Genomic DNA, 24258 nt, shown 5'->3' with positions numbered 1-24258 from the left:
AAAAATGAGTTTAAAAAAAATTGTACGAAGTGTGCAATTTGCAAACAGTGTTGCTACAGAAAAATATGCGCCATCATTGCTGTCCACTTCACATTGTGGCCGCTGGGAGGCCTGTTTTATGTCATTCTAATATGCTGTAATTATCAGTTAAGAAAAGATAGTAAAACCAAAAATTGCTTCCGGAACAATCATCAGTATAATAATGCACTTGAATTTGCTTCTATTCTATTCAAGTGGATACCATAAATGTTAAAAAATCAAAGGTTACATTAAGTGCTATAAGTAAGACTGTCTAATACTGTATTGATTTGTGTATTCCTTAGTTCACCAGTAGCTCATCAGGGGGCCACTCCAATACATACTTTATGAACATGCGAGAAATCTCGCATAGGTCCCTACAAATTCACTATACTACAAACCAAGACAGTTAGAAAGACCTGTATTAGTGTACACGCGATAATCTAAGCAGTAACTAGTTTACATTTGCAGCATGAGCAAGCACTCATCAGTGCTAAAGAATGCCCAAGATTGTCCGAGCATTCCGTGTCCTCATTTGAGTACACTCATATTTTTATCACTATGACTCAAGAAAGAAGCAGAAAATAAAAGCAAACAACAGTTCATCATCAAAATAGAGGCTGTAACATAAAAACTTCTAGGTTGTCAAACACACAAATTTCAATATAAATTGTAACACTATAAACATACCTGTAAAGACACGCACTATTATACAAAGAATGACATGTTTTGTTCTACAAGAACATCTTCAGATTCTAACAAATAACTTTAATTGTGCATATTGTACCAGGAACCGCTAGTGTCAGGAACATAATTTAATTCAGCGAGAGGTATTGCAACGTAAACAAAGTCACAGCTGGAACTTGTGTTGAGAGAGCGAGTAACTACATCATGAGCTCCACGCAAGGAACTGACCTTGCTGTGTCGCGCTATCAAATAATGGAATACGTCATTTTGTAGCCTATCATTCAAAGGTAAACATATCCAAATTTCAAGTAAATCGGCCCAGGGATTTATGAGTATTTCCACCTCAAAGGAGATCAATTCTGCCATGAGGAGACTGAGTCTGACTCGGCAGAATAGTATAAAAGAACAGTGATTCGCCAAGTAAAAATCAGTTCATAACTCGCAGCTGAAGGAACAACACGATGTTGTTCATGAGTGACTACGCCGAGCTTCAAACATAGCCGCCGCAAGTGAGGTTCACCAGTAAGAACTCTACTGTGATTGTCGTCAAATGACTTGTATTCAAAGTGCTACTTTTGGACTTAGAAATTTTTCAAAAATTAAAATACGAACTTAAGTCTTTACAAACTACTAGGAGTATTTTGAGAACGTGTGACAGTAACTTAAACTGTGGAATAATGTATTTGAACTTCAACTCAGTTGAAAGCGAGTGTGCAGAATTTGTACTCACACCAGATTTATTTTTAACTTGGAACATCTGTAATTTAAAAGTGTGTATACTTAGTCTGTTAAAGCAAATAACGCAATAAAAGTGCTTAAAGATTCGTAATTAATAAAAGTGTGATTAACTCTAAACAGCATTAAAACATTCATTGCGGGTGAACAAGACAGTGTCTCATTAGACAATTTTTTCTTCGTAACACTATTTGAACATACAAACATTCATGAGTTTAGAACACTTCTACTGTTGTAAATAGACCTTTTCTTCATGTTTCGAACCAATGATTATATTAGAACTGTGTTTTTCCTCTGAACTGTTATTCCGATAAATGAGCTTTCATAATTTTGCTGGCAGTGTTAAGAACAGTGAACAAGTGCACATAACAAAATACCATGCATACTTTTATGATACAAAGAATCTTATATCGACAGAAGCCTCCTTAAAATACTTCTTAGCCCAAGCCTTGGCTTCCGCTAGGCACTTTTATTTATATGTGGTGGTTCATTAATTCACAATATAAAGGATTCTCAAGATATTCAGTTTGAATTTTTGTGAATATAAGCTTGTGCTTAAATAGTAGATATATTTGCAGTATTTAATATTATTTATCAAGGTAACTTGGAATTAGTAATATAAGATGTAGCTGGCAAATATGAGTTATTTTGAATAGGACACTATTAAGCAATGATAGGCAGTTGAACTTTTTCGTGTTCGCTGCATTACCCAATGATGCGTGAAATCCTGACGAGTGCTTACTTCTCGTAATTATCATATCGGCCTGCCGCTACACAAGCTGAATCTCGAGTTGACGTGTGATGTGTCAACGAGGGAACGGAACCGTGGTATCAATGTGGGATATGGAGCGTGGTGCTATGGTGATTACTTCATGACAGCGGCTGCCTATGGTAATAACTTGCTGTTCGCTGACCAGCAGCTGTCTACATTCCAGTCCTGAGTTCCAGTAAAAAACAGGTGATATGAAGTGCATTTCAAACCACTTTTAAAATAAGTGCTTAAAATTCCACAAGAACTAACTTTTTCCTTGCCAAGTGGAATAGTAAAATCAGTGACTTCGTTTAGCAGCTTTACGAACAATTACTACAACACTCATTGGAAATTAGACTTTTACTATTCTAGTTTGTGTTATTTTCAAAGTGTTAAATTTTCCATACTTATAAAAACTTTTAGGAAGAACTTCACAAACTTTGAAAGTGAAAGAACATCTATTTTAAAGTGAAGGAATATTTATTATTATTTAAAAAGACTGGGATCCTCCATGGCTCAGACGCCAGCACGTCAACCTCTCACCGCTGGATACCATGGTTCAAATCCCAGTCACTCCATGTGAGATTTGTGCTGGACAAAGCGGAGTCGGGACAGGTTTTTCTCCGGGTACTCCGGTTTTCCCTGTCATCTTTCATTCCAGCAACACTCTCCATTCTCATTTCATAGCATCTATCAGTCATTAATAAATCACTTTGGGAGTGGTGACCCCATCGTACTAACAGTATTCATGCTTCATTCATTCCATCCCTGAGCCGGTCAATGACTGGAAAACAGGTTGTAGGTTTTCATTTTTATTCAAAAAGACTGTAGGAAACAAGTGAAATTTATTATTTAAAAAGACTGTAGGGAAAACAATTCTGATATTTTGAACTTCGAATTTGATCTTCAAGCAAAATACACTCATTTCAATTAATTTAGGGTGATTTAAAAAATATATATTTCAAAACATCAACAGAAAGACAATCTTTTGCTGATATCACGTTATTTAATCAGGCAAACATCAAGGTGAACTTTATTTATATTTTCATTATGAAAATTTTGTAAAATAACTTGCTATAATGTTTAAATAATTTGCCAACGAAACAAATATTTTGTCAAAAGGAGCAGGAATAATAGGAAACATTGCCCATAAATTCATGATGTTAAATAAATTGAGTTTTAATCCCAACTATTAATTTGTTCTGCATAAGCCTCTATGTACCTGCTCCATAAGAGCTGTCCACCCCTAAGTGAAGATTCTCAAGTCCAGATCCCTGATAATTACCCAGTACAATATATATGTACAGTATTGTTTATGTTGCATAAACTTTTCAATAATAGAAAGTTAGGTGATAATATGAAGAAGTATTAACAAATAATGATTGTGAAAGTATTCAAACGTCACATTTTAACATAATGAGAAACTTCTGTACTTATCTAGACTGCTGAAATGTGGTTCGTTGTCCCCAAACACTATTTCAGGACTGTAGTCATGGAGAGGTTAGTGGAAAGTTTTGTGGGCATAGCATACTGTTCCGCATAGAGGGGAGGGGAGACAGCGTAGGAGCGAGTGGTTCGTTGCAGACCCATCCTATTGGATAGGGGAGAGCAGGTTATTTCCTTCTTCATGTTATAATCTAGCATACTTTACCATGGAGAGGGGATGTGGGGAAGTAGGGGCACAGCGAGGGGAGCATTGTGGAAGCTTCCTTCTATCTACTGGAGATGGAAGAGAAGGTTATTAGTTCATTGGAGAAGGTTTGTTTGTTTAGGTTGCATTTGCTGATGTATCTTTGCACTGTGTTATTCATTCTAAAGGCTATTTTTAGACTTTGTTTTTTGAAAATATTAGCTACTTTATATGTGTTCTTGTTAACGTAGCTGAGAACCACGTACTTTTCCTCGTCACGTGTAGTGGTTTTCCGGGCATTTTTCTTATGTTTATTTAATAGTTTATCTAATGTGCCTGGAGGATGGTTGTTTTCTTTTGCAATTTATTTAATTATTTGTATCTCTTCACTGAAATCTGTTGTGCTTATTGATATGGAAATACTGTAGTTCTGTGTATCATTGTATTCAGTCCTGCTATTTTGTGTGTGTATGGGGGGTTCGACTCGTCAAGTGTGTGACGTCTGAGTGGGCTTTCTGTATACTTTGTATGACAGGTTGTCATTATTCCTACTGATTGTGATGTCTAAATAGTTTATTTTCTTGTTAGTTTCTGGTTCCATTGTGAACCTGATGGACTTGTGTAAAGAATTTAGTGTGTTTAATAACTGGTGTGCTTTAGTGATGTCATTATCATATTTGCACAATATGTCATCTACGAATTTGCTCCAGTGTAAGACTCCTTTAGAACGCTGGCCGGTTAAGGAGATGTTTTCAAAGTTATTTAGAAGAATGTGCTATTATACCTGCCAATGGTGAGACTAGGGCTAACCTTTCTTTTCGACAATAGATTTTGTCATTGAATGTAAAGCAATTTTGGTTTAACATTGTTCTAAGAAGGCTAATAATTTATTTGAAATCTTGTACTGAAGTATTTTCTTTTAGAAGTTTTGCTATAAATTTAATGGATTCATCTACCATATATTGGTGCACATGTTGGTAATGTCAAAGGATATCATACGTGTGCTCTCTGTTATTTTTAATTTATTTAGTTCTTTAATTAGTTCTAGGCTGTTTTTAATTGATCAATCTTCTTTACGTGTGATTTTCTCCTTTAGAATTTGGTTGAGTTGTTTGTTTAAATTGTAACTTAGTGATCTTTAAAATTTACTATTGGTCTAATGGGACACAAGTTTTTGTGTATTTTGGGAAGGGCTCTTAGTGTGGGGAGTTTGGGATTTTTGATGGTAAGGCTTTCTTTTCTTATTTTGTGGGAATAAAGTCTGTTTCCTTGTTAGCTTATTTAATTTTGTTTTGAAATTTATTTCTTGGGTCGTGTTGTAGTTCTTAAATTCTGCAGCTGTTGATGAATTCTATTGCTTTCCTTATGTACTCGTCTTTCTTTATGACTGTTGTGACCTGCTTTTGTCATGATTAGGTTGTAGTTTTTTATTTTGTTCTTAATTGATTTTAGTGCCGGGTACTGAGTGACACAATTCGGTTGTTTGGTGGAATTTTCTTGTGTGATTAAGTATTTTTAGGGCTTCGTCGATGGCTGTGTTTTTTATTATTTCTCTCTGTGGTAAGGGGATTTTGTCGCAAGTAATTTCTATGTCAGTGATTAGCTGTTTTATGTTATTTTCGTTATGACATTCCTGGCAATTGAATTTCAGTCCCTTCTCTAGGAGATTTATTTCATTCTTTGAAAAGGTAGTGTCTGATCTGTTAATTAATCTAGGGTGAAAATTAGTGAGTTTGTCGTGGTTATTGTTCTCTGTTTTTTTTCTGTTTATTGATTAGGTTACATATTTTATTGTCAATGACTTTCTGTTTCCTGATTGATTCTTTTTTAATGTAATCGTGTAAGAAGTTGAAGTAGGATTTCCATTGAGTGTGGTGCCAGAAATCGCTTAGGTTTAAATGAATGTGTAGAATGTGTTTGTTTATTTTCCTGTTTCTTCAAATGCACAACTTTAATTTTGTTTCTGATCCATAATAACTGTGACTGGGATGTTGATATTTTAGCCGAAGTTGTTCTGGGTTTAGTTTTTATAGATATGCACTTAGGAATGAGCTTCATCTCTAGACATATTTTTATAAACGTCAAATATGCTCAGACATAAATAAAATAACAACCCACACAATTGTGTGTGCATGATCTGAAAGGGACAGGCCAACAAGACATACCTTCTACACAAGATATAAAGAGCACAAAAACGCGATCAGATACAATCGGCATTCAGCCTTCGCAGAGCACATATATGACAGTTCTCACCACTTCACAGACATCATCACAGATCTAAAAATATTGCACATAGAAAATAAAAGTAAATCTCTGAATATCACGGAAGCAATTGAAATTTACATCTCAAAAAAAAGCTAACAATACCAACCTAAACTCCCATACACATTTAAAAAATTCTCCATCTCTTCGCTCTACTTACTTAACATCTGGTCAACATTTACTCTTTAAATTAGTGCTTAACAGCTTTTAGAATATGGTTTATTATAAAAATAACACCTTAATAGATACTATTTCAATTCCGTACTTTATTTAACCCGAAATCATTAACTTGCATTTATCAATGATACATAAAATACAGTAGATAGAAAAAAGGTTCCACAATGCTCCCCACGCTCCGCCCCTACTTCCCCATCCCCTCTCCACGGTACAGCATGCTAGATTATAACATGAAGAAGGAAATAACCTACTCTCCCCTATCCAATAGGAAGAATCCACAACGTTCCACTCGCTTCTCCCCTGCCTCCCCTCTCCTCTCTGCGGAACAGTATGCTATGCCCACAAAACTTTCCACTAGCCTCTCCATGACCAGTCCTAAAACAGTGTTTGGAGACAGCGAACCATGCCTCGGCAGTCCAGATAAGTACAGAAGTTTTTCATTATATTTATACAGTTATTGTTGAATACTTATACAATCATTATTTGTTAATACTTGTTCATATTATCACCTAACTCTCTATCATTGACAAGTTTATGCAACATAAACATTACTGTACATATATACGCAAGATTTAAGTTATTTGTTGGAATCTGAGGATGTTCTTGTAGAACAAAACATGTCATTCTTTGTATAATAGTGTGTATTTTTACAGGTATGTTTATAGTGTTATAATTTATATTGAAATTTGTGTGTTTGACAGACTGGAAAATTTTTATGTTACTTTTTACTAAGTCGACGCTGGAAAACATTGCTTCCTTCTTAACAAACTACAGGCTTTGTCTGCAATATTCTAGTAGTATAGAAGTCGCACACATAAATCAAAGAAAAAATGCCACAATTTATGAGAACATACAAAACACTTTTATACAGGTCATGAGGAAACTTTGCTTATAATTTTAAGTGTTTAAACTTAATATATCTTGATAGTTTACTTCATAATGATTGAAATAAAGGTTGCCCTAATGTATTTCCATAATAACAGTCATAAAAACTCAAATACAGTTTCTTCTACCAAAAAATCTAGGTGTCCTCATATGAGGAGGATGCTATGAGATAATGGATTCATATGTCTTTTGTGTCCACTTATTTCTTAATATTTAATTCAAAGAATGCAGTGAGCCACAATATTTTGGTCTTTATTAACCAGATTGCTTCACAGACAACTATTCAACTTCAGAGAGTTTATCTGATTTCCTCATATGTGTACATCTTGCAAAATTGGTTAATCCATTCATCTGAAGATGAGAGGATTCAGGTTCAATTATATATTTAATTCTTTCACCTTAGACAATCTCTCCATTAAAAGAAGCTACTTGAAAGTGAATTATAAGATTATTTCATTCTGTTTCAGGTAATTACATCCAATTATGAAGTTCACTCGACATACATTTGTACAGTACACCCTGTTTCAGTGTCATCCTATGATTTACTGAACACAACTACAGAAGAAAACTTCAAATGGAAAGAAACATTAACAGTGGTGCTATTGTATGCTTTTAGGTGTTCAAGTTATATATGTACTGCAAATGTTTGTTTACAGCCTTTTGAAGTATATATTAAAATATTTTCAATGAAGTCTGCTGTTACTATTTTTACTTATTGATTGTACCATATCCAACCAACCAGAGGTTTACCAGTTTGGAAAGTGTTAAAGAAAATATATCTGATCATGTTTCCAATGCTTCTTACTGTCAGTTTCATTCAGATTTATAAATCTGTGGAATAGTAAAAGAAAAAAGAAGAAACAGCTGTCGGTTTTATATCTATCAGAAATATAGAAAAGTTTTTAAAAGTAACAACTGGAATAAAACTTTTTACTTTACATCAATACAGAAATTTAATACCATATTCCAGATTAAATACAAATACAGAAATTTGCCAAGAAGAACGACTCTTCTTTCAGTGAAAAGGGTTAAGAATGGCTCAGGATGCAGGTGTGAGAGGGCATTAAGGAGTATGAGGGAAGAGTTGGAAAGTTTGAGGAATATAATTAGGATTCTAACAGAGAACACGGATGAAGGTTGGTCTCACTCAAACAATGTACAGGATACAGCCAGGGTGGGAAAGTTCAGCAGTTCATTGCTTGTCACTGCTTGTAGAACAGCAGAATGAAGATAGCAAACAGGGAAGTGTAACAGGTAGGTAGCGGAGTGTATACGTAAAGAGAAGACTAGAGTAGTGGGTAGGAAGAGAGAGGAAGAATAGGCATGAGAGAAACAGAAGGGAGGAGAAAGTAGGTTTTGTAGCTATCGCAGATATAATAATGATGTTATTGGTTTGAGGTCCCACTAACTACATCTACATCTTCACGAGTTTCAGAGACTTTGAGGTGCCGGAATTTTATACCACAGGAGTTCTTTTTAGTGCCATTAAATCTACTGACATAAGGCTGACGTATTTGAGCACCTTCAAATAAAATCGGACTAAGCCAGGTTAAAACTGGCAAGATGGGTTCAGAAGGCCAGCGCTCTACTGTCTGAGCTACCAAGCCTGCCCATCAGTGAAGATTAGGGAAACCAGAGGGTGGATGGGGTTGAGGCTTTGGTTATGGGAGACTTTATTGTTAGGCATGGGGGAAACTGTGTGGAAGAAATGGAACTAGGGTAGAGTGTTTTCCAGGAATTAGGTTAAAGCAAAAATTGATGTAAAGAGGAGGGTTGGTACCAACAACAAAACACAAGCAACATAGAGATATATGAGATCTGCTTATAACAACAGAAGAGAAATTTAAGAGAGCAAAGATTGTTATCAATGGGATGCTGTGTAGGAGGAATACTGACTGGAGGTTGATTGGAGATTTGAATAGAACTAGAGTGCATATGTGGGAAACTGGGAGTGAGATTTGTAGATCCTAATGGGTGAGTACGAGATAGCAATCTGTGCCAAGATGGCTTACTCTTGAACCACAAGGGTATGTATAGTTAGTACGCGAACCTTTTCTTGAGGCCTGAACTCCATAGTGCATAATGGGAACTAGGGCTCAAGAAAAAGTTCGCGTACTATATAAGTTAGGAGGTTTGTTGAGAAGTATTATAAGGAGCTACATTCAGGGAAATGGGGTGGACTACAGACCAGTGATGAAAGTACAGAGCTGGAAGTCAAGAAAGGATGATGAAGTTCTTACTGTTAAGCTGTAGAAGTATTGTAAGGAATGGAATAGAATAAAGTAACTTAAGAGATATTATATATTTATCAGATACAAGACGTAGGAATTAAATCATGGCTGAGAATGATATAAAAGATGAAGAAAATTTCTCTCAGAATTGGAGTGTTTATCACAGATATAGGACAGACCAAAGGGATAGGGAGTATTCATACTGGTGAAAGAATTTTTAAGCTATGAAAAATTCAAGGAGAAAGTTCATCCCTAAAGGTAATAGGCGACTTGGTATTTTTTGGGGTGTACAGACGTGGAATGGGTAACAATGATGAGGAATTATTTGATAAGATAATCAGCTATGGGGGAGAGCAACACAGAAAGGAATGTGACTTTTGTGGGACATCTCAGTTTATAAATTGTTAACTGGGAAGGCAATGAAAATGACAGAAGGCAGGACCAACATTTGGTAAATAGGTTAACCTGGAAAGGACAACTGAATCAGCTTTTTTTTTTTTTTTGCTTTACGTCGCACCGACACAGATACGTCTTACGGCGACGATGGGACAGGAAAGGGCTAGGAGTGCGAAGGAAGTGGCCGTGGCCTTGACTAAGGTACAGCCCCAGCATTTACCTGGTGTGAAAATGGGAAACCACGGAAAACTATTTTCAGGGCTGCCGACAGTGGGGTTCGAACCTACTATCTCCCGAATCACTGAATCAGCAGAAAGTGATGGCACCAACTAGAGGGAAAAATATTCTAGACGTGGCACTGACAAAACTGGAGGAACACTGTAGAGAAACTAAAATAAAACACGGTATAAGTTACCAGGAGGCTGTTAGGGAAAAATATTCTAGACGTGGCACTGACAAAACTGGAGGAACACTGTAGAGAAACTAAAATAAAACACGGTATAAGTTACCAGGAGGCTGTTTTAGTGGTAGTTAAAAACAAATGGGATAGAATGGAAGGTTATGAAAATGGGACTGTTAAGCAGTACTGTATGGCTGATAAGAGAGGCATGAGCACATTTTTAAAAGAATGATAAGTAAAAACTTATAAATAAAATGTAAACAACCTATGGGATGGGTTTAAAGCAATTGTTCAGGAGTGTGAAATGAAGTATGTAACTTTAGAGATGGTAAGTAAAGGTCAAAACCCACTAAATTATAACACAGAAATAAAGAAATTAAGGCATGTTAGGAAAAATTAGGAATTATTGTGGAAACTTGCTAGGAAGTTAATTTAGCAAAAAAATCAGCTAAACATAATATGACAGCAAACGTAATTGGCCGTCATATGAATTTAGTGAAAAATAGACAGGTATATACAGGAACTTTCAAAAGCAGGTTCCAGGAAGGACATTCCTGGAATTGTTAATGGAAAAGGGAAGTATATATGTGAGCATTTAGAGAAGGCATTAGTATTTAGTCAGCAGTATGTAAGGTTGTTTGGCATACGGGTCATAACCAGGTAGAGCAGTTATAGAAGCAAGTACTGATATTTACCTACGATAATAAGGATATTTATAAAAAGATACAAGAGTTGAGAGAAGAAAACAACAAAAAAACAAACCAAAAATAACAGCTAGAATTGATTAAAATTTATTTGTCTATCAAGAAGATTCCCAAGAGCTTAAGCTATTTCAAGGGGAACAGTACATAACTACTTACAAATATGACAGACTTACATACATGATATGAGGGATATGATTACAGCTATTTAAAATGCATACAGATTACAATAGAGTATACGAGAAAGTAGTAAAACTGTTGAGGTTGGTTGTTCAGATGTATTATGATTGTACTATGTGACAATTTCAATATAATTAATTTGATGGTGAGTGAATGGGTGCTTAAACTTCTCGAAAATAGAACTATGAGAATCAGAGAAGGTGAAGCATTATCTGATCCAGTAATAATTAAGTGGGGAATTCCTCAAGACAGTATTATTGGACCTTTATGTTTTCTTATACATGTTATAGTGGAAGCGGTAGTTTCCGTGAAGGTATACTATCACTGGTGATGGTGCACCTTCACTGACCCCTTTAGTGAAAGTGGATTATATGGTACCAGTTTTGCCAAACAATACATATTCACTAGGGATAGTGCACCATCGCTAGCGATGGTATACCTTCACGCCCAAGAGGTAAGGTATGGTGTTGCAATAACAAAATATAGTCATATTTCAAAAGTTGCATTTTATGAGCTGCAATTTGAAAACATAGTCATGGCTATATAAAATAAAATGAAAAGTATGAGATATGAACAGAAAAATATGATTTGCTGCACTGAAAGTTGCATTTTAGTTTATGGAAAAAAGAACAGAATTAAACATTCATTTACTGCATGGCACTTAGAGTTGCACAACACATTTTTCTTTTTGCAAAAGCATCTCAGACTGACATTTGTGCTGGCAGATGCATTTGAAGAATCCCTGGCCGCTTCCCATCGACTGGGACGTCGCAACTGCCCTCAAGGCACCAGTTTTCTCTGTTGGAACTTCTTCCTCTGAGATTATTCTAAGAGGGCAAGTACTGAACTGGGGCCTGAAACAAAATATTGTCTCAGTCATAGTCGCATATCATATCATCCCTTCCCAAATGTTTGAAAACAGTTTATTACCTTGCATAAAGCTGACTCAGCACACCACCTCTCATCCCGATTAAATAGAAGCCATCAGCTATTGTTTCAAGGACGACACCCAGGATCGATCTTGCATCTCCTCCTCTTCGACCGAAGTCGGTAACTGGAACTCTCACTGTACATCCATTTTCCACTGTAGGCAAACGACGATCTGAACACTGCTGCATTCTTTGTGCTTGTTCTTCTAAACATTTGTACACCTCAGTTCTGTGTTTTTTAATAGCATGAGTTAACTCATCATTATGGTCTGAAAAACATTATTTCTCTCTGTTCTCAACCTGTGTTCCTGTTAATATGTTATCCTCTTGCACTGGAGATTTGTTATGATCGTTATCTTACAACATTTCAGTCCATTTCTCACTGCTAACACACACTTGATTAATTACGGTATATTTTCAAAGTCGTCCTCAGAGTGAACATTTGCCAATGCTTCAGGAGGTAAACTTAATGGAAAAAAATCCATGTTTAGGACGGCATCAAAACATTGCTTTATACGGGACCTATTAATTCTAAAATGTACAATGCTGTTCTTCTTTAACTGGACAAACTTCAGTGCACGGTTCCACTTCGCGGTGTTGTGCTCTTGCATCCATGTAATTAGCATATTTTCCTTGTCTTGATTTGCACGCTCTATGCTGCCTTGGCTCTGGCTGTATCTAGGTTTACCGTGTACGATCTTAAAATTCGGCCATAGATCAGTTAAGCTGCTGATTATTTTGTTAATGAACTCCTGACCATTGTCTGCCTGCAACATTGAGGGAGCGCCTAACAACGTAAAAATGTCAGTAATGTTATTGCATACCTCCTCGGCTGTTTTGGACTTCAGTGGCCTGAGAACAATGAATTTAGTGAGATGGTCCTAATAAACCATTACAAATTTATAGTCTCCATCTGGTTGCGATTGGAAGTCAATGAGATCAACTTGACATCTGGAATTTAACTCTTTGTACGGCATAAGCTTAAGATAAATCTGAACATCTCTGTATGTTATATTATGGTACTTTGGCTTTAAGCAATTTATCATTTGGTCGCATTCACCATGGCCAGTCATTACATGAGCATCATTCATGATATCGTACAGTTCTTCATCATAAACATAGTACTTAATCTTGAGTGACAGGTTGTATTAATTTGATTATTCTATTCACCTCCAGCACATTATATCTCTTCAAAAACTTGTAGTTGTTGCCGTCCCTCTTTTGTCAGGATTTAAGTGATTTAACCTTGCAGATAAATCTTGTACTTTTCTCTGTCCATGATGACACAATTATAATTGGGGTTTCCCCGCCCCACAAAAAATACAACTTCACTGATTCAACCATAACAGCAGTGCTGTATAACATAACAATAACCAACTGGTAGGTAAAAAGGGTCCACCTATTCAATGTAACCAATAGCAACTACTGTCAATACAAATCATAATGAACATTTTTTTATCGTACAATGACAATCACCAATTGACGACAATTACATTCATTCTGATGCTTAGTACCACTGTTGGATGCAAGAGTTGAAAGCAAAAACAACAAAAAAGAAACAAAAATAACAGCTAGAATTGATTAAAATTTATTTGTCTATCGAAAAGGTTCCCAGGAGCTTAAGCTATGTCAAGGGGAACAGTACATAGCTATTTACAAATATTATTATTTATAAATTTCCTTTTCTGTATTGATAGATTCAATGTATAGACAAGAAATGTGTTTTTCCACCAATCAATACTTAATTTATTGTAAATAGATTACACTAGTACCGGTTTCGGCCCTTAATGGCAATCACCAGCTAGTACATGATTAGTTTCCAGCCATTAGACAAGCTGATGATGGCCGTTAAGGGCCGTTAAGGGCCGTTAAGGCCGAAACTGGTACTAGTGTAATCTATTTACAATAAATTAAGTATAGATTGGTGTAAAACGCCAGCGTAGTTAACTCACCACACTAGCGGTTAGCAAACATGCACTGGCCGGTACTACCTATAAACCGGTGTTAAATAAACAATGTTTATTAAACAAATTAAGGAAATCAGTCACAAGAATAGGAAAATTACATCCAACAGTTACTTACCCAGCAAGGCCCAAATAAAACTCCCAGAGGAAATGGATAAAAATTCCTTGTTTCGGCGCTGAACCACACAGACAATGAAAGGAGACACTGGTTTCAATCAAATAAACTTTTAATTAAAGAATGAAAACTTAACATGAAACCAAAAGAACATCGTCCTATCTGAGGGAATAAAAGTATTTTAAGTAGTTCAAAAAACAATTAGTGAATAATAGAAGATACACGGATGAAACTGAAAAACGTAGTCCTTTTCAGAAAATGATACTGATGGAAATCATTAACTTAAAAACAGAAAATTGTACTAATTAAAGACACTAAATCCATTACCAGAAATAGTACACTTTGATAACATTACCATAATAACAGAAAATGATTTGAATTAAAACTTAAATTGTTTACAGAAGGTTTAAACGGGCCCGTTTGTTAGACTTACTAAAATGAAATTAAAACTAACATATTAAACCTAGGGAAAGCCACTCAATTAACGAGTTTCATTGAACTTTCTTAATAAGAGGAGGCTTCGCAGGAGCATAGAACTCTAGCCCAATTAATAAACTACGAGGGGTCAAATAAGATTAGCGAACGGAAAACACACACAGTTAAACAGGGGGAAAAGGAAGAAAACCGTAAGAGATCAAGTGAGGAGCAAAGAAATCTTCCACATAAATCGAAAATTCTTAAGTAAACTCAGGCTCCACAATAAACACGCAAAACCCACAGGCAACAATCACCATCACGCCCCCAAAGGCAAATTGTTACCATAGCAACGAAAACATACGCCCGCAAACCAATCATGGTACAAGGCACAACAAAGGCAAGAAACAAAAAAATAAAATCAGGGAACACAAAAGTATAAAATACCAGAAAAATAGAAGAAGCAAGTTTATTTTCGTAGTCTTTACATACCAATAATTTTGATATATTATTAGAATTAGCCACACGTCCGTCCGCTTAGTAATTTCCAAAATAATTATTTTCACGAAATTCCACCTTGAAAGAGTTAATTTTCAAGACACGAATCACACAAATTTCCTTGCAGTTTCATAATCACAGGATATAACTTGCCAAATGATGAAGCCACTTACTTGGGTGAAGCTGACGCTCAGGCATGATGAGCTAATTCCTCACATACTTACAGATGCTTGCTGATGAGTTTGGTTTCCCTGGTCAGAATTAGTTGAAAAGTATCATAATAGGACGATGCAGGAAACAAAGTAATTTGGGTTTAAAACCCACATCTCACGACCCTCAGCCGGGGTCTATACTCCAACATGACGCCAACATCTTAAGAATCCAATTAACACAACCGCATGCCATGACTTCCCCACGCGTACTGTCAGCAGTCAAAATTGCGAGGTTTGCTCCATCAGGAAGTAGCCGCGCTCTGATAGGTAGAAGAGCGCTTGGGGAGGGGAAACTTATTGTGGGTGTCTGGTGGAAGATTGCAGCACTTATTAGAAGAGAAATGAAACAGTCCGTACAATACAGAAATGTGATAATCCAAAGACGTTGCCATCAGTCCTCAATAAGAAATATAAATAAGTTTGACGAGTATCACCAAAGCACGTAGTAGTACGAGGGAAACCATCCGCTTAGACATATAGAAAGATTAAGATTTTCTATGGTGATATTGCCAGTTCAAAATAGGTTCTCGGGGGAGGTTTTAAATTGCGTTACTCCGTAACAGGTGGAAAAACACATTTCTTGTCTATACTTACAAATATGACAGACTTACATACATGATATGAGGGATATGATTACAGCTATTTAAAATGCATATAGATTACAATAAAGTATACGAGAAAGTAGTAAAACTGTTGAGGTTGGTTGTTCAGATGTATTATGATTGTACTATGTGACAATTTCAATATAATTAATTTTATAGTGGTTATAGTGGGTGGTTAAATTTCTCGAAAATAGAACTATGAGAATTAGAGAAGGTGAAGCATTATCTGATCTTGTAATAATTAAGTGGGGAATTCCTCAAGACAGTAGTATTGTACCTTTATGTTTTCTTATACATATTTTAGTGGAAGCGGTAGTTTCCGTGAAGGTATACCTTTACTGGTGATGGTGCACCTTCACTGACCCCTTCAGTGAAAGTGGATTATATGGTACCAGTTTTGCCAAACAATACACATTCACTAGGGATAATGCACCATCGCTAGCGAAAAAAATGGTTATCGAGGAAGGCATTTATGCACACGTTAATGCTATAGATATGATGGTGTGAATCACATCACGGGGCCTACCTGAGAACAAAAATGCTGTACGGCTGACCAGGCAACAACATCGGACTCGATAAGTACCTCCTGATTTATATTATTTTCACCTATGCATGATTAGCTGAAATTAAACTTGTAAATAATTTTCTTGCATTAAATGATTAAGTTCAATTTCATTTTTCAGCGTAACAAGGGTTAGCTAGATATAGGGAATAAATTTCAATACTGATGCCTTGTGGAGTGAACATGTGTAGGATAAGAAACGTGTGTTGAGATATGATCTTCTATAACAATAAGAAACGTGTGTTGAGATATGATCTTCTGTAATAATAAGAAACGTGTGTTATGATGTTATATAACGTGTGGTCTTCTAACATGATATTCGTGTGTGTAAATATGTTAATCAAGAATAGATGGCAATCAGTATGTGTTTTATGGTCATTGAAATAGGATAGTGATAGTTTTTGGCATGCTGCATGGATGATTTTAATCATCGAGAAAAAATTAATTGACATCATGAAGATATGAACCAGTGACCAGTCATGCACATTATAGTGGATAGTTAGAGTCTGTTTCATCAATAAGTAACATGCATTTGACCAGTAAATGAAAATGTGCTATGAGGAAGTAGATATTCTGTCATATAATTCATTTTTGTGATTTGGTTAAGATTAGTTTTGAAGTAAGACCTTTAACATACGAACGTTAATAGCAGGTAATGAACCGGTGATATTATGGAATGAGATATTTGAATATAGTGCCGGCAAATGAAGTAAAATGTTTCTCGATATGTTATGATAAATCCTGGTAAGAATTGCACCAGTAGACATGTGAAGTGTGAGATAAATATTGTGTATTGAAAGCGTTGTATGCTCATGAATAATTGATATTGTAGCCCAAAGGGAGCTAGGTTATATGGAAGACAATTTTTGAAAGGAACATATGAAGTTAATTAGAACGGAGAGATATCAGTCTGTGGTGACAGAAAGATTGCCGTGCATGTTAAAAAAATGAAAGTGACGTGTTCTCAGATAAGATGTTCTTACTTGCTCTGCATGTATATTAAAGGAAAATCTTAAACTGCATTGATTTGGGTCATAAAATGAAAGAATAAATGTCATTGGTTATATAATTCCAATTGAATGATTTAGGAACAGCACACTGAGGTTTAAAGATTTAATAATATTTCATGATAGTCCATTGTAAGATAGGAAATTATAGGTCATTGTAATGTTGCGATCCAGGTGGTCGGTAGTTTGATTCCCGACCAGGTCAATGAACATGATTTTCCTTGTAATTATGAATATGACTGGTTTTGTTTTATTGCATATGTGATTTGTATTTTACTGTGCATTTGGCAATGCAAATTTTGATTTGCAACCTTTGTGTTTGATGTTGTGAAATCATTTCATGTGCTTGTGTGTTTGAGGCAATAAAGTTCTGTCCTATTGTCATAGATTCAGTGTAGATTAAGTTTTTGGTGGGAATTCAAATTAGTTTAGGTCCCTTCACTACAAAGTGATTGTTTATTTTATGTGTTAGTGAAACAGCTGATTATGTGTATGTGAAGTAATATCGTAATGGTAAATTAAAATGTTAACTTGAGTTTATTTGCATCAGTAGTAATTACACTAGCCAACATGATTTTGCGGTAAAATAGAAAATATGTAATTCTTATGGAAATCGCTGCCCTGATGCTATTTTTTTCCTATCACGTCTAGTTTTGATGCAATTCGGTGTTTTAGTACCTGCATAAATTCGTGAGATGTAATGTTGAGGGATGTTCTCGCGCAACATTTTTTAGAGTACAATTATGTGATTTGATTTGTTATTGTTTGCATTTTATTATAGGTTTATTGCTGTCTAAATTTTCATTTTGTAGTTAGGGATTTCCTGGTAAATCATAACAAACTCCCCCAGATACACAATAGACCGCGAGGCATGTAGGATTGAAGATAAGACAGTTGAGAGTTTGTCTTTCATCTTAGACCACTTGAATAAGCAAATGTGTTAAAAGCCCCAGCCCTTATGCAATGTTTATGATGGACTGATAAAGCAGTTTCCTTTCAAAGATAACAGTCCAAAAGTATTATACTCAAGAAGATGAACTTGTATTTTGTATGGATGTTTCAAATCTTCTACATCGATTGGGAGAGAAAGAGTATGATCCTAGTAAGTGACGTGTTTTTATTGACTCTTCCAAAATAAGTTTAAAGGCTGTTTTGCTTCATAATACAAATGTTCTGGCATCCGCCCACTTGCACACTCCACAAAAATGTCTGAAACATACGAGACCTTAAAGTTGGTGCTTGAAAAAATTAAATATCATGAGCATGGGTGGCAAATTTGCGGTGATTTGAAGATCATTGGATTGTTGCTGGGACAACAAAAAGGCTATACAAAACTTCCCTGTTTCCTATGCGAAAGGGATAGCAGGGCATGGGATAAACATTGGGATACTGTGAATTGGACAGAAAGGAAACAACTACAATCAGTTGAACATTTGTCTTTCATCTTAGACCACTTGAATAAACAGACGTGTTAAAAGCCCCCAGCCCTTATGCAATGTTTATGATGGACTGATAAAGCAGTTTCCTTCCAAAGATAACAGCGTTGCTTGAGAAGGGCTTCAAGAAGTACCGGTACGTGTTTAGTGCGTCTTGTAAAGTTCACATTCATTTAATTGTAGGCCTATCGTGTGCGCGAGATTTAATGTAATTTAATTTCAAATTGATCACTAATATGTGAAGTTCTAGTGTTTTAACACCATCATGGCTAGTGTTTCAGGGGTGCACAGAAGACAGTGTAAACAAAGTCCTCAAAAGTTTTGTTACATTTGGGGAGTTTATGTGTTTGATTTCAAGGTGCGTCAAATAGACTCGTTTGTAAAGAAACTTTATTTTTCTTACTTCAAATTGAAAGTAGGGAATCAAGACAAATCTTTCACACCTCATATTGCATGCAATACCTGTGTCGAGGGACTACGTTGCTGGTGTGAGGGCAAACGAAACTCAATGCCGTTTGCTATACCCATGCAATGGCGAGAGCAAAAGAACCATCAAGACGACTGCTATTTTTGTATGACCCATGTGGTCAGTTACAATAAGGAAAGTAAAAACAAAATTAAATATCCGAATCTCAAGTCAGCACTTCGACCAGTTCCTCATGGACCTGACTTTCCTGTACCTACTCCACCTACTCACTTGAGTGAGGAAAGTAGCAGTTCATTGTGATCTGACGATGAAGAAATAGATTTCAAGCCACATCAATATGACACACCTTCAGACAAATTCACGCAATCCGAATTTAATGATCTGATAAGGGACTTAGAGCTAACCAAAGAAAAAAGTGAATTACTTGGTTCAAGATCGTAATCTATAATCTTCATTTCCGTATTGATGAACTACACAATTAGAAATAGGAAAGGATTTCCACCTATCAATACTTGTTTATTGCACTTATTATGCTACAGGACCGGTTTCGACACTTTACATAAGGTCATCCTCAGCTGAACCATGCATACATATCCATGTGATGAAGCTATGATTAAGATAGTATTGTCAAAGGAATGCCATACGATAATAAACATTAGGTGACATCCAAATGGGGCATGTCGTAACGTGAACTGGCATATATGTCACTACGTACAACAATGCATTGTATGTCCAAAATAATATGTCTAAGATCTTAAAATTAGTTGATAAAACATATCTCACTTAAAACTAACATACATATGTGTACAAGATGAATACAATATATGGAAGCACTGCACATGAACGTTCGTGTCTTGCTTGTTGGCTGACTCCCATGTTCAAGTCTTGTTTACACTGTTGTACACTCAGCTGCTGTTCCATAACAGAACAGAACAGAACATAACAGAAGAATTTTACATCACTCTAGATCAGTATACCAATCCAAATTAAAACATATGTGAAATCACAGAAAAAACTATCATCATCTTCAATACAGTTATCCCCGCCCTAAAAAACTCTTACCTTAAGATAATCGATAAACAGAACGCGACACGCGACAGAAAAACATCTAACAACACACCCAGCTCCACCCCTATCCCCACAACAGCAACTCTCCCTACCCCTCCTTCCCTTCCCCTCACAGCAGCTAGTATGAGCCCAAGAAGAACACGAAGCAGTACACAACAAGCTCGCATATCAAACACATCTCAGCCACACCAACAACAGTAAGTACATATTCAAATTAGCACACACAACCCTTAGACATTCCTCCAACATAAATATCACTCATAGTTCAATCTTATCTTCCACAGATAAATATAACATCACTGCACAGCTACAAATGGGAAAGGAGCCACTACTTTGAACCCAATGTCACTCAAATTTTATGGACGTCACAGGACAACATATTTGATTTTAACATAAGGCAACACACACAGCAGAGCTGAACATATTTTAGCCTAATTTTAACCATACGTCTGGCACCTTTTTAAAATTGGAAAGTGTTTTACTCCATGTATATACATGAAGACAAAATGTTTTACTCATATAATTTTACAAGCAAACCATATCATCTAAACTCCAGGAACAGCAGCTGAGTGTACAACTGTGTAAACAAGACTTGAACACGGGAGTTAGCCAACAAGCAAGACATGAACGTTCATGTGCATGAAGTGCTCCCATATATTGTATTCATCTTGTACACATATATATGTTAGTTTTAAGTGAGATATGTTTTATCAACTAATTTTAAGATCTTAAACATATTATTTTGGACATACAATGCATTGTTGTACGTAGTGACATATATGCCAGTTCACGTTATGACATGCCCCATTTGGATGTCACCTAATGTTTTTTTATCGTATGGCATTCCTTTGACAATACTATCTTAATCATAGCTTCATCACATAGATATGTATGCACGGTTCAGCTGAGGATGACCTTATGTAAAGTGTCGAAACCGGTCGTGTAGCATAATAAGTGCAATAAACAAGTATTGATAGGTGGAGATCCTTTCCTATTTCTAATTGGTTCAAGATTGCGTGAAAAGAATATGTTGGCACACAGTGTTATATTTTCCTGGTACTGAAATCGTGACAAAGAATTCCAAAAGTATTATGCTCCAGAAGATGAACTTGTATTTTGTACGGATGTTTCAAATCATCTACCTCAATTGGGAGAGAAAGAGTATGATCCTAGTAACCAGCGTGTTTGTCCGACTCGTTGGCTGAACGGTCAGCGTACTGGCCTTCGGTTCAGAGGGTCCCGGGTTCGATTCCCGGCCGGGTCGGGGATTTTAACCTTAATTGGTTAATTCCAATGGCACGGGGGCTGGGTGTATGTGTTGTCTTCATCTTCATTTCATCCTCATCACGACGCGCAGGTCGCCTACGGGTGTCAACTCGCAAGAACTGCACCTGGCGAGCCGACCATGTCTTCGGACACTCCCGGCACTAAAAGCCATACGCCATTTCAACCAGCGTGTTTTTATTGACTCTTCCAAAATAAGTTTAAAGGCTGTTTTGCTTCATAATACAAATGTTCTGGCATCCGTACCACTTGCACACTCCACAAAAATGTCTGAAACATACGAGACTTTAAAGTTGGCGGTTGAAAAAATTAAATATCACGAGCATGGGTGGCAAATTTGCGGTGATTTGAAGATCATTGGATTGTTGCAGGGACAACAAAAAGGCTATAAGCCCTATAAAAAATTCCCTGTTTCCTATGCGAGTGGGATAGCAGGGCACAGGATAAACATTGGGATACAGTGAATTGGTCAGAAAGGAAACAACTACAACTAGGAACCAAAAATGTCTTGAATGTAAGTCTTGTTGACCGTGAAAAAATTCTACTTCCACCCTTGCACATCAAATGAGGATTGATGAAACAGTATGTCAAGGCATTAGATAAAAGTAGCCTATGCTTCCAATATTTATCCACTAAATTTCCCTCATTATCAGATGCAAAAATCAAAGAAGGCGTATCTGATGGACCACAGATTCGTAAACTGATGAAGGATAAAAATTTCACAGACACGATGACCAAAATTGAGAAAGAGGCATGGAACACATTCAAAGATGTAGTGACTAAATTCCTTGGCAACATTAAGGACCCTCAATACAAAGAAATTGTAAGGAAAATGTTGGTAAAGTTTAAGGAACTCGGTTATAATATGAGCCTTAAAGCTTCATTTCTTAGCTTCGCATCTGAATTATTTCCCTCCAAATTTAGGAGCTGTCAATGAAGAACAAGGTGAAAGGTTTCACCAGCTTCCCAAAGATGCAGAACGACGCTATCAGGGACGTTAGGATGTGAATATGATGACCGATTACTGTTGGACGATTGCACGAGACGACCCTTCTAGAGATCATTCAAGAACTTAAAAAACCCGGAAATTCCACGGAAAATGGAAAAAGACGAAGGTGTGAATCTAACCCGCACATAACATAAGTAACAAAACTATGTATGTTTAACCATATCATTTTTATTCAAGGTATGGTTATATTAATTTAAAAGCAAATGTACAGTTGAAACTAAATAGGCGCTTTATGCTTCAGTTTCACGAATTTCAATATACATTAAAAATATAATACAAACCATGTACTTGCTTACAAAGCAGCATTTATGTGCATATAATGCATGCAAAATATGATTACATTTTGCAAGCTGAAATTTACATTAATATATCAAATTTAATACTAAGTATCAACAATTTTATGTAAGAACAAAATAACATTTTGTAAAATTGCCACTAAACCAGACGCGATACGCCAAAACTAATTTTTTTCTGGAATTCTGCGTTAAGAAATTCATAAAACCCACCTATTTTCCTTTTTACCGCACACTTTTTTTTTTTTTTTTTTTTTTTCAGGCTAGTGTTATTAATTGTGGAATTAAAACAAGTAAAAATCCCTAAAATTGTATTGAAGAAGAAACCAAAAACCAGGATTTGGGAATTGGAGGAGGATTAAAAGAATGGCATTCCAAGATTGTATAAAAAGGAAGTTGCGTAACACGGAAATACGAAGTGGAAAAGAAGAGTGGGACAATTTAAGGCAGACATTTGTGGAAGCAGCAATTGAGGTATGTAGGAAAACAAAAGCACATGTTAAGGGAAAGGAGACACGATGTTGGACAGAGAAAATAAAAAAAGAAATAAAAGAAAGGTACAAGATGAAGAAAGAAATGGATAAGGAAAAGCAAAAAATGTACCAGAGGGATGAGAATAAGATAGAAAAGTTCACGTGGAATACAAAAGATTGAAACTACAATAAAGAGGAGTATCAAAGAAGAAAAGGAGAAATGTTGGGGAGAGTTTACCAACAAAATTGAGCAAGATAGTCGAGGAAATCAGAAACTATTATGCAGAGTAATAAAATCAAAAAGAACAAATCAAGAAAAAATCAAGGCATTAGAGAGAGAAGACGGATTCATAGTACGTGACGAAAAGGGTCTTCGAAGGTGATGGCAAAGTACAGTATTTTGATAAACTTTATAATGAGGATGACTGCTCGGAGGAAGAAGGAGATAAGAAAATGGAAATAATAGATGGAGAAAAAGAAGAGAACCCGATAACATGGTTGGAACTTGAAAGGGCAGTGAAAGCAATGATCAAAGGTAAAGCAAGTGGAAAAGACGAATTCAATACTGTTATGATTAAGGCAGCAGAAAGCATTGGACTACAGTGGCTATACAGAGCCCTCAATGCCATATGGAAGGATGAAAGAATGCCTGAAGATTGGCAACAAGGAAGCATTGTACCACTGTTCAAAAAAGGAAAAAGGAAGAAATGTGAAAATTATAGACATATAACCCTATTATCACATGGGCTAAAAATAATGGTGAAAGTCATAGACAAAAAACTGAGCGATATAGTAGAAACAAAGTTCCAGAAAAAATTTCAATATAAATTGTCCATTACAGTTCATGATTTCCAACAACATAAGCCAACATTTCTTTGAACATAATTCTTGCAATGTTCATTTATAGGTACA

General features: G+C 36.0%; 1 protein-coding gene across 3 annotated transcripts in view; it reads left to right on the top strand.

Annotated features, from left to right (window-relative positions):
- LOC136877760 (aminopeptidase N) overlaps window positions 1-7822 on the top strand; it is a 210109-nt gene extending 202287 nt beyond the window's left edge. For all 3 annotated transcript variants that reach the window (XM_068228638.1, XM_068228639.1, XM_068228637.1), the window contains one exon: window positions 7613-7822. The gene's annotated coding sequence lies outside the window, so the exon portion shown is untranslated. The remainder of the gene's footprint in view (window positions 1-7612) is intronic.
- The last annotated feature ends 16436 nt before the right edge of the window (window positions 7823-24258 follow it).

This window comes from Anabrus simplex, chromosome 7, assembly GCF_040414725.1.
Source record: "Anabrus simplex isolate iqAnaSimp1 chromosome 7, ASM4041472v1, whole genome shotgun sequence".
Taxonomy (NCBI): Eukaryota; Metazoa; Arthropoda; class Insecta; order Orthoptera; family Tettigoniidae; genus Anabrus; species Anabrus simplex.
Note: the sequence above shows the minus strand (reverse complement) of the source record. Positions and strands in the feature narration are given on the sequence as shown.